The sequence below is a fragment of the Coregonus lavaretus genome (genome assembly GCF_964263955.1).
Source record: "Coregonus lavaretus genome assembly, chromosome: 1".
Classification (NCBI taxonomy): Eukaryota; Metazoa; Chordata; class Actinopteri; order Salmoniformes; family Salmonidae; genus Coregonus; species Coregonus lavaretus.
In genome coordinates this window covers 45,980,566-45,990,966 of record NC_139988.1, presented here as the reverse complement: position 1 = coordinate 45,990,966, position 10,401 = coordinate 45,980,566, and positions in this window count along the sequence as shown.

The following is a 10,401-nucleotide window of genomic DNA, read 5'->3' as shown; positions in this document are numbered from 1 at the left end:
TGTAAAATGTTTATGTAACCGTTACTGAGAATGTCATTGTAGTTAAACTGGTCTGTTGTTAGTTCACTGTACTTTAACAACTGCTGGCATAGGAACTGACAGAGAAGCTCAAGGATGAGCAAGAAGCAGATGGGAGCACAAAGCTCCCTACTGAAATCTGCACTATACATTTACGTCATTTAGCAGACGCTCTTATCCAGAGTGACTTACAAATTGGTGCATTCACCTTATGATAGCCAGTGGGACAACCACTTTCCCATTTTATTTAATTATTATTATTATTATTATTATTATCATTATTATTATTATTATTATTATTATTATTATTATTATTATTATTATTATTATTATTATATATTTTGTGGGGGTGAGGTGGGGTGGGGGGGGTAGAAGGATTACTTTTATACTATCCAAAATTGAATTAAGTAGATCACAATACTTTTTTTGTGTGCATTAGTCCCTAAATTGCCTTTTCTTGTGGTCAAAAACAATAGCAGATGGACTGAAAGCATTGTGTGGTAGAAGTATGGGAGACTGTATTATGCTCCTTGACACCTGCACTTATTGATTATCATTAATCATTGCGGTTAAAGGTGTGTTATGAGTCAAATTTACATAATTATTTATGGCATGAACTGCTCTTCCACATGCTTGCATAAAAATATATAGGCATATGGGGCTGGTGACCTTTCGGGTCAGGGTTCATCGGAGTGTCTTGGGGGTGATTGATCCCGGGTGGACAGTCCTTCACCGAGGTGATTTATGTGGAGAGTTAATGAGGCCTACGATAGACTCTGGTCATAATTATTTAATGCAGGGTGGGAAATGATGTTCTCTCCTGTATACATGTCACCCTGACCTGTAGTATCATCTGTAATGATACGTATTTGGCCCTATAAAGAAGACTAATAACGGTGTCAGTAAACAAAAGGGCCAGATTTATTACATTGACATTTTAAGACCTTTGTCTTGGTATAAGAGCATTGATGAACAGAATCTGTTTCTTGTGTAATGTATATGTTCATTTCATATACTGGTACTACAGTAGAAGAATAGGGGTGTGTGTGAATTTTTTTTGTTCAGACCCTTCTATTCATTCAGACAGAAGGAAGAGTTTCATCATGTTTGAGTTATTTATAATGTGGTCTCAAATCTGTTTAGTGTTCATCATAGACATACCACTAGTGTGCATATAGTCCCCAAGGAGCAATTTGCCATCTGCAATTGAGCCCTCATTCTGAATGCGTCTGACACAAGCACCCACACCTGCATATGTCACTACACACACAGCAGAAAACAATATTTTCCTATGTGTTAAAGTACAATATCAAGCTTTTCCAGCAAAAGTAACCTCTTCTTTATTTTTTTCAGTAACTCAAAATGAATACTGTCACGGTTTCGGCCGAGGCGGCCCCTCCTCCTTGTTCGGGCAGGCTTCGGCGGTCGTCGTCTCCGGAGTACTAGCTGCCACCGTTCGATGTTTCATGTTTGATTGGTTTTGTCTGTTTGTCACACCTGTTTAGTGTTTAGTCTCATTAGGCACCCTATTTAGTTCCTTGTGTTAGTTTAGGTGTTGTGTGTAATTGTTTGACTGTCGTGTGGTAGTTTTGGTCCGCTGTATTTTGTTCTCTCTTTATTTCGTTTGATTTAGAGAGTCCTGCACTTTGTGCACACTTACTTTGTTCAGTTTAGTGTGCGTTTATTTCGCCTGTGGCCTGTGGCCGTTGTTGGCGTGTTTCTACGGACTTCACTAAAGAACTTTGGATTTATATCTCTGTGTCCTGCGTGTGATTCCACATCCCACTACACTCCACTCTTGACAGAATTACACACCATCTCATGGAATCAGCAGGAGCACCCACACCCACCGACATCATGGAGGAGCGCTTTCGTGGTCAAGAAGATCGGATCAACCAAATCGGGCACGCCCTGGACCGGGTGATGAACATTCTCCATCGATGGGAGATCAGCGATGTACCCACACCTCCACCTACCGCACCATCACCATCGGTCAGCCCGCCCGTCCAACAACCGGAACCCAGTGGGATTCGGCTCTCGCTCCCGAGGGCGTACGACGGCACCGCTGCCGGGTGTCAGGGGTTCCTGTTACAAGTGGAACTCTACCTTGCCACCGTACACCCGGCGCCCTCGGGACACGAGAGCGTTTCCGCCCTCATCTCCTGTCTCACCGGCAAGGCGTTGGAGTGGGCCAACACCGAATGGAGGAGAATAGACGCCGCCACTATCACCTATGCGGAGTTCTCCCGCCGCTTCCGTGCGGTCTTCGACCATCCACCGGAGGGGAAGGCGGCGGGGGAGCGTCTATTCTACCTCCGGCAGGGGATGAGGAGCGCTCAAGAGTTTGCGCTGGAGTTCCGGACTCTAGCGGCAGATGCAGGGTGGAATGAGCGGGCCCTCATAGACCACTTTCGTTGCAGCCTCCGGGAGGACGTCCGCAGAGAGTTGGCGTGCAGGGATACTACACTCTCATTTGACCAGTTGGTGGACATGGCCATTCGGCTGGACACCCTGCTCGCTACCCGCGGACCTCCCAGGTGGGGGTCGCCCATTCCACCCTCCAGCGCCTCCGAGCCGAGCCCGATGGAGCTCGGAGGTGCTGGCGCTAGAGGGGGAAGAAGAAGGAGCCCGAGGGGGGCTGTACCCTGCACCAACTGTGGCCGTGGAGGGCACACCGCGGCTAGGTGCTGGGGAGGGTCCCCTGGTGGGGGAGACGGCAGGTCACACATTGGGGAGTCCTCCCAGGTGAGTAGGCGCCCCACTTAACCAGAGCTTTCTGTCGTACACATAACTATACCTGTTTGTTTTCCACAGGTTGCACCTCGTTCCCAGCATAAGGCGCTAGTAGATTCAGGCGCAGCTGGGAATTTTGTAGATCGTAAATTCTGTGTTGAGTTAGGGATTCCCCTCCTTCCGGTTGATAATCCTTTCCCTGTACATGCCCTAGATAGTCGTCCGTTAGGATCTGGGTTGATTAGGGAGGTCACTGCGCCACTTAGGATGAAGACGCAGGGGGGTCATGAGGAGACAATTCAACTCTATCTGATCGACTCTCCTGCGTATCCGGTGGTGCTGGGGCTTCCCTGGTTGATTACCCATGATCCTACGATTTCGTGGCGAGAGAAGGCTCTTAAAGGGTGGTCTGCTCAGTGTGAGGGGCTATGTCTGGGTGTTTCCGTAGGGGCGACCTCGGTGGAGAGTCCGAACCAGATGCCAGCACTGCACATTCCACCTGAGTATGAGGATTTGGCACTCGTGTTTAGCAAGGCAAGAGCGGCACGGTTGCCGCCTCATAGACAGGGGGATTGTGCGATAGACCTCCAGGCAGGAGCTGCGCTCCCGCGGAGCCATGTGTATCCTTTGTCACAGGAGGAGAAGAGGGCAATGGAGACGTACATTGCCGAGTCTCTGAGACAGGGATACATACGGCCCTCCACTTCTCCCGCGTCCTCAAGCTTCTTTTTTGTGAAGAAAAAGGATGGAGGTTTGCGTCCGTGTATTGATTACCGCGGTCTCAATCAGGTGACTGTGAAATATAGTTATCCACTCCCGCTGATTGCGACCATGACGGAGTCCTTACACGGGGCACAGTTCTTCACAAAATTGGACCTCAGGAGCGCATATAACTTGGTGCGCATTAGAGAGGGCGATGAGTGGAAGACAGCATTTAGTACTACCTCCGGTCATTACGAGTATCTCGTCATGCCATACGGGTTAATGAATGCTCCATCAGTCTTCCAATCTTTTGTAGATGAGATTTTCCGGGACATGCAGGCGCAGGGAGTGGTGGTGTACATAGACGATATTCTGGTGTACAGTTCTACTCGGGCCGAGCATGTAGCCCTGGTGCGCAGGGTATTGAGGAGATTGTTGGAGCATGACCTGTATGTCAAAGCCGAGAAATGTCTGTTCTTTCAGGAGTCAGTCTCCTTTTTGGGTTATCAGTTGTCTGCGTCAGGGGTGAGAATGGAGGTTGAACGTGTGTCTGCCGTGCGTAATTGGCAAACCCCAACTACGGTTAAAGAGGTGCAGCAGTTCTTGGGTTTTGCGAATTACTACCGAAGGTTTATCCGGGGTTTTGGACAGGTGGCAGCTCCCATAACGTCCCTTCTGAAGGGGGGTCCTGTGCGCTTGCGATGGTCAGCTGAGGCGGACAGGGCTTTTGGGAGACTGAAGGACCTGTTTACCTCGGCTCCAGTGCTGGCGCACCCGGATCCCACTTTACCATTCCAAGTAGAGGTAGACGCGTCTGAAGCCGGTATCGGGGCTGTTCTTTCACAACGGTCCGGCACACCACCTAAACTCCGCCCCTGTGCTTTTTATTCTAAGAAGCTCAGTCCGGCGGAGCGGAATTATGACGTAGGGGACAGGGAGCTGTTAGCCGTAGTACAGGCCCTAAAGGTGTGGAGGCATTGGCTTGAGGGGGCTCAACACCCTTTTCTCATTCTGACTGACCACCGTAACCTGGAATACATTCGGGCAGCTAGGAGACTGAATCCTCGCCAGGCTCGATGGACTATGTTTCTCGCCCGGTTTGTGTTTAAGATCACTTACATCCCTGGGTCCCAGAACGGGAAGGCAGATGCCCTGTCTCGGCGGTATGACACAGAGGAGAGGTGCGTGGAACCCACTCCCATACTACCTGAGTCTTGTCTGGTTGCACCGGTGGTATGGGAGGTCGATGCGGAGATCGAGCGGGCATTACGCACCGACCCTAGCCCTCCACAGTGTCCGGTGGGTCGGACGTACGTCCCGCTCGAAGTCTGGGATCGGCTTATTTATTGGGCTCACACGTCACCCTCCTCTGGACATCCAGGTATTGGCCAGACAGTGCACTGCCTTAGTACAAAGTACTGGTGGCCAACGTTAGCCAGGGATGTGAGGATTTATGTCTCCTCCTGCTCAGTGTGTGCCCAGTGTAAGGCGCCCAGACACTTGCCCAGGGGTAAATTACAACCCCTGCCCGTTCCACAACGACCCTGGTCTCACCTCTCGGTGGATTTTGTTACCGACCTTCCCTCCTCACAGGGGAATACCACCATCCTGGTCGTTGTGGATCGGTTCTCGAAGGCCTGTCGTCTCCTTCCCATGCCGGGTCTTCCTACTGCCCTACAGACCGCTGAGGCTCTATTTACTCACGTCTTCCGGCATTACGGGGTACCCGAGGATATAGTGTCTGATCGAGGCCCCCAGTTTACCTCCAGAGTCTGGAGAGCGTTTATGGAACGGTTGGGGGTTTCGGTGAGCCTTACCTCGGGTTACCACCCGGAGAGTAATGGGCAGGTCGAACATGTCAACCAGGATGTGGGTAGGTTTCTGAGGTCATATTGTCAGGGCCGGCCGGAGGAGTGGGCGAGATATGTGCCCTGGGCCGAGATGGCACAGATCTCTCTCCGCCACTCCTCCACTAAACTAACCCCTTTCCAGTGTGTGTTAGGGTACCAGCCGGTTCTGGCACCTTGGCATGAGAGCCAGATCGAGGCCCCTGCTGTGGATGAGTGGGTGCGGCGCTCGGAGGAGACGTGGAACGCTGCACACGTCCATCTGCGGCGAGCCATCCGTCGACAGAAGACGAGCGCCGACCTCCACCGCAGTGAGGGGCCAGTGTACGCACCTGGAGATCGAGTCTGGCTCTCAACCAGAAACCTGCCCCTCCGCCTGCCCTGCCGGAAGCTGGGTCGGCGGTTTGTGGGGCCTTTTAAAGTCCTGAGGAGATTGAACGAGGTGTGTTACAGGTTACAACTGCCCATTGATTACAAAAATATTAACCCCTCGTTCCATGTGTCTCTCCTCAGGCCGGTGGTAGCTGGTCCACTCCAGGACTTTGAGATAGAGGAGACTCCTCCGCCCCCGTTGGACATCGAGGGGGCTCCGGCGTACACTGTTCGGGCCATCCTAGATTCGAGACGCCGGATGGGGGGTCTCCAATATCTCGTGGAGTGGGAGGGGTACGGCCCGGAGGAGCGGTGCTGGGTGCCGAGGAGGGACATCCTGGACCCGTCCCTTCTGACCGAATTCCATCGTGGTCATCCTACGCGCCCTGCTCCGCGTCCTCCTGGTCGTCCCCGAGGCCGGGGGCGGCGCACGGCTGGAGCCGCGCGTCAAGGGGGGGGTACTGTCACGGTTTCGGCCGAGGCGGCCCCTCCTCCTTGTTCGGGCAGGCTTCGGCGGTCGTCGTCTCCGGAGTACTAGCTGCCACCGTTCGATGTTTCATGTTTGATTGGTTTTGTCTGTTTGTCACACCTGTTTAGTGTTTAGTCTCATTAGGCACCCTATTTAGTTCCTTGTGTTAGTTTAGGTGTTGTGTGTAATTGTTTGACTGTCGTGTGGTAGTTTTGGTCCGCTGTATTTTGTTCTCTCTTATTTCGTTTGATTTAGAGAGTCCTGCACTTTGTGCACACTTACTTTGTTCAGTTTAGTGTGCGTTTATTTCGCCTGTGGCCTGTGGCCGTTGTTGGCGTGTTTCTACGGACTTCACTAAAGAACTTTGGATTTATATCTCTGTGTCCTGCGTGTGATTCCACATCCCACTACACTCCACTCTTGACAAATACACACAGAAGATGGCAAGGATCACTTCAGACTTTTCCATCAAGTAATGGAATCATTCAGGAAGAGATCCGCTTTCTGCAACAAATAAATCATATCAGATCCATAGATAACCTAATTGATACTTGACACTTGTTAGTCAAATCATACTTCCATACAGATGTATGATCTTAATTTAATCACTCTTTTGTTGCTGAGAATTTTCCAGCACAGCAGGAAATGCAATCGTGTAGTGTATTTGAGTTTAAAAAGGCTTCTAAAGTTTGTAATTTCCACTTTGTAACTTCAGACTTGATTTGGCCTTACGAAAAATGTAAAAACCCTTACAGAAAGGTCCATTAACTATAATCTACATAATAATTCACATTTCCTGTTGCTGCAGCATTATTTTCTTGCTGTTGCAAACTGGCTAAAATTAACATCTTACATCTGTACCTCTCTTTCAACACACTATCTTGTCCAGACACACACGGTCTACCATGATTCAGTGTATGACAGAAGAGCAAGTGAAAACGAAATCACTACTTAAGGTGATTTCTCTCAAATTGTGTGCATACATTTGTTTACATCCCTGTTAGTGAGAATTTCTCCTTTGTCAAGATAATCCATTCAGCTGACAGGTGTGGCATATCATGAAGTTGATTAAACAGCATGATCATTACACAGGTGCACCTTGTGCTGGGGACAATAAAAGGCCACTCTAAAATGTGCAGTTTAGTCACACAACACAATGCCACAGATGTCTCAAGTTTTGAGGGAACATGCAATTGGCATGCTGACTGCAGGAATGTCCACCAGATATGTTTGCCAGAGAATTGAATGATAATTTCTCTACCATAAGCCCCCTCCAATGTCGTTTTAGAGAATTTTGGCAGTAAGTCCAACCAGCCTAACAACCGCAGACCCTGTATAAGCATGCCAGCCTAGGACCTCTACATCCAGCTTCTTCACCTGCGGGATCATCTGAGACCAGCCACCGGACAGCTGATGAAACTGTGGATTTGCACAACCGAAGAATTTCTGCACAAACTATCAGAAACCATCTCAGGGAAGCTCATCTGCGTACTCGTCATTACATTCACATTTTACATTTTAGTCATTTAGCAGACGCTCTTATCCAGAGCGACTTACAGGAGCAATTAGGGTTAAGTGCCTTGCTTAAGGGCACATCGACAGATTTTTCACCCAGTCGGCTCGGTGATTAGAACCAGCAACCTTTCGGTTACTGGCACAACGCTCTTACCCACTAAGCTACCTGCCGCCCCAGGGTCTTGACCTGACTGCAGTTCTGTGTCTTAGCCAACTTCAGTGGGCAAATGCTCACCTTCGATGGCCAATGGTACGCTGGAGAAGTGTGCTCTTCACAGATGAATCCCAGTTTCAAATGTACCTTGGCAGATGGCAGACATGTGTATGGCATTGTGTGGGCAAGCGGTTTGCTGATGTCAACGTTGTGAACAGAGTGCCCCATGGTGGCAGTGTGGTTATGGTATGGGAAGGCATAAGCTACGGACAACGAACACAATTGCATTTTATCGATGGCAATTTGAATCCACAGAGATACCACAACGAGATCGTGAGGCCCATTGTCGTGACATTCATCCGCCGCCATCACCCATGTTTCAACATGATAATGCACGTCCACATGTCGCAAGGATCTGTACACAATTCCTGGATGCTGAAAATGTCCCAGTTCTTCCATGGCCTGCATACTCACCAGACATGCTACCCATTGAGCATGTTTGGGATGCTCTGGATCGACGTGTACGACAGCGTGTTCCAGTTCCCCCCAATATCCAGCAACTTTGTACAGCCATTGAAGAGGAGTGGGACAATATTCCAAAGGCCACAATCAACAGCCTGATTAACTCTATGCGAAGGAGATGTATAGCGTTGCATGAGGCACACCAGATACTGACTGGTTTTCTGATCCACGCCCCTACCTTTTTTTAAGGTATCTGTAACCAACAGATGAATATCTCTATTCCCAGTCATGTGACATCCATAGATTAGGGCCTAATGAATGTATTTCAATTGACTGATTTCTCATTCAAATCTTTTAAATTGTTTCATGTTGCATTTATATTGTTATTCAGTTAAAATATTTGTATGTTTAGTGTTAGAGAAAATAAAGTGCATTCGGAAAGTATTCAAACCCCTTCAGTTTTTGCACATTTTGTTACGTTACAGCCTTATTCTAAACTGGATAAAATAAATGTTTTCCCTCATCAATCTACACACAATACACCATAATGACAAAGTGAAAACAGGTTTTTAGAAAATTTAGCAAATTTATTAAAAACCAAAACCAGAAATACCTTATTTACATAAGTATTCAGACCCTTTGCTATGAGACTCGAAATTGAGATCAGGTACGTCCTGTTCCCATTGATCATCCTTGAGATGTTTCTACAACTTGATTGGACATGATTAGGAAAGGCACACACACCTGTCTATATAAGGTCCCACAATTGACAGTGCATGTCAGAGAAAAAACCAAGCCATGAGGTCGATGGAATTGTCCGTAGAGCTCTGAGACAGGATTGTGTCGAGGCACAGATCTGGGGAAGGGTAGCAAAGAAATCTGCAGCATTGAAGGTCCCCAATAACACAGTGGCCTACATCATTCTTAAATGGAAGAAGTTTGGATCCACCAAGACTCTTCCTAGAGCTGGCCGCCCCGGCCAAACTGACTGAGCAATCGGGGGAGAAGGACCTTGGTCAGGGAAGTGACCAAGAACCCGATGGTCACTGTGACAGAGCTCCAGAGTTCCTCTGTGAAGATGGGAGAACCTTCCAGAAGGACAACCATCTCTGCAGCACTCCACCACTCAGGCCTTTATTGTAGAGTGGCCAGACGGAAGCCACTCCTCAGTAAAGGCACATGACAGCCCGCTTGGAGATTTCCAAAAGGCACCTAAAGGACTCTCAGACCATGAGAAACAAGATTCTCTGGTCTTATGAAACCAAGATTGAACTCTTTGGCCTGAATGCCAAGTGTCACATCTGGAGGAAACCTATCACCATTCCTATGGTGAAGCATGGTGGTGGCAGCATCATGCTGTTGGGATGTTTTTCAGCGGCAGGGACTGGGAGACTAGTCAGGATTGAGGGAAACATGAACAAAGCATAGTACAGAGAGATCCTTGATGAAAACCTTCTCCAAAGCACTCAGGACCTCAGACTGGGGTGAAGGTTCACCTTCCAACAGGACAAGGACCCTAAACACATAGCCAAGACAACACAGGAGTGGCTTCGGGACAAGTCTCTGAATGTCCTTGAGTGGCCCTGCCTGAGCCCGATCTAACATTTCTGGAGAGACCTGAAAATAGCTGTGCAGCAACGCTCCCCATCCAACCTGACAGAACTTGAGAGGATCTGCAGAGAAGAATGGGAGAAACTCACCAAATACAGCTGTGCCAAGCTTGTACCGTCATACCCAAGAAGACTTGAGGATGTAATCACTGCAAAAGGAGCTTCTACAAAGTACTGAGTAAAGGGTTTGAATACTTATGTAAATGTGATTTATCAGTTTTTTATATTTCATAAATTTTCAAAACTTTCTAAAAACCTGTTTTTGCTTTGACGTTATGGTGTATTGTGTGTAGATTGAAGAGGGGGAAAAAATCTATGTAATCTGTTTAAGAATAAGGCTGTAATGTAACAAAATGTGGAAAATGTCAAGGGGTCTGAATACTTTCGAATGCACTGTATATACAGTACCAGTCAAAAGTTTGGACACACCTACTCATTCAAGGGTTTTTCTTTATTTTTGAAAAATGTTTTACATTGTAGAATAATATTGAAGACATCAAAACTATGAAATAACACATA